The sequence below is a fragment of the Acyrthosiphon pisum genome, chromosome A1, assembly GCF_005508785.2.
Source record: "Acyrthosiphon pisum isolate AL4f chromosome A1, pea_aphid_22Mar2018_4r6ur, whole genome shotgun sequence".
Taxonomy (NCBI): Eukaryota; Metazoa; Arthropoda; class Insecta; order Hemiptera; family Aphididae; genus Acyrthosiphon; species Acyrthosiphon pisum.
The window spans coordinates 11,993,164-11,994,048 of NC_042494.1; positions in this window are offsets into that span (position 1 = coordinate 11,993,164).

Genomic DNA, 885 nt, shown 5'->3' on the forward strand with positions numbered 1-885 from the left:
ATAGTGTATTTAAATATAACCGCATACAGTGATAGGCAGTGGCGTAGGGAACTTTAAATCATATGGAAGCAAACAAATTATTTATGACATACCCCACTCTACTCCAACTGATGTATACGATACTCATATGCTCAAATAGGGGGATGGGGTAGCACCCAAAATAAAGTTCAAAGGTTATGACCCACCACCACCCCCCAGAAACCCAGAAGCAATTGCTTAAGAATTCTGAAAAACATGATTCGCTACGCCACTGGTGATAGGAATAATAATGAATTCAATTTAAATTAACTAACATAGAAACTAAAGAGGTTTTATACTCAGGCTACATAGGAAAAATTAATAAAAATGGGAGAATGTTAAATTTATTAGAGGCACATGGATTAGTGTGTGACATAGATCACCATATTACACACTGTCACGATCCAATAGCCGATGTAATATTAACAAAATGTATATTTACTATATTGTCCTGAAGATAAGACCGATCCATTTATATAAATTAAGTAGAAACTACAGAAGAAGATAAAAAAAATAATAACAATAATAAGTTAATTCAGGTGAAGGGATAATATTATTTAAATTTTTGGTAAAGATAGTTACTTAGATTTAATACGGATATGTTATTTTAGATTTATTGAAGAATTAAAAAATATATTGAGCATAGAAGTACATAATATATATAACATTAAAGAAAATAGGATGCAGTCAGTATGTTTTAACCGACACATATTGAAGGCCAACAAACGATTAAATGAACGATACGATCTTAAAACATTGAATAAAATAACTAGAAATATCGAGCATTTTATGAATGACCATTGTAACGGTGAATGTAAAAAATTACTGAAAATAATTGAAAACACGGCAATCCAATTTATATACTCG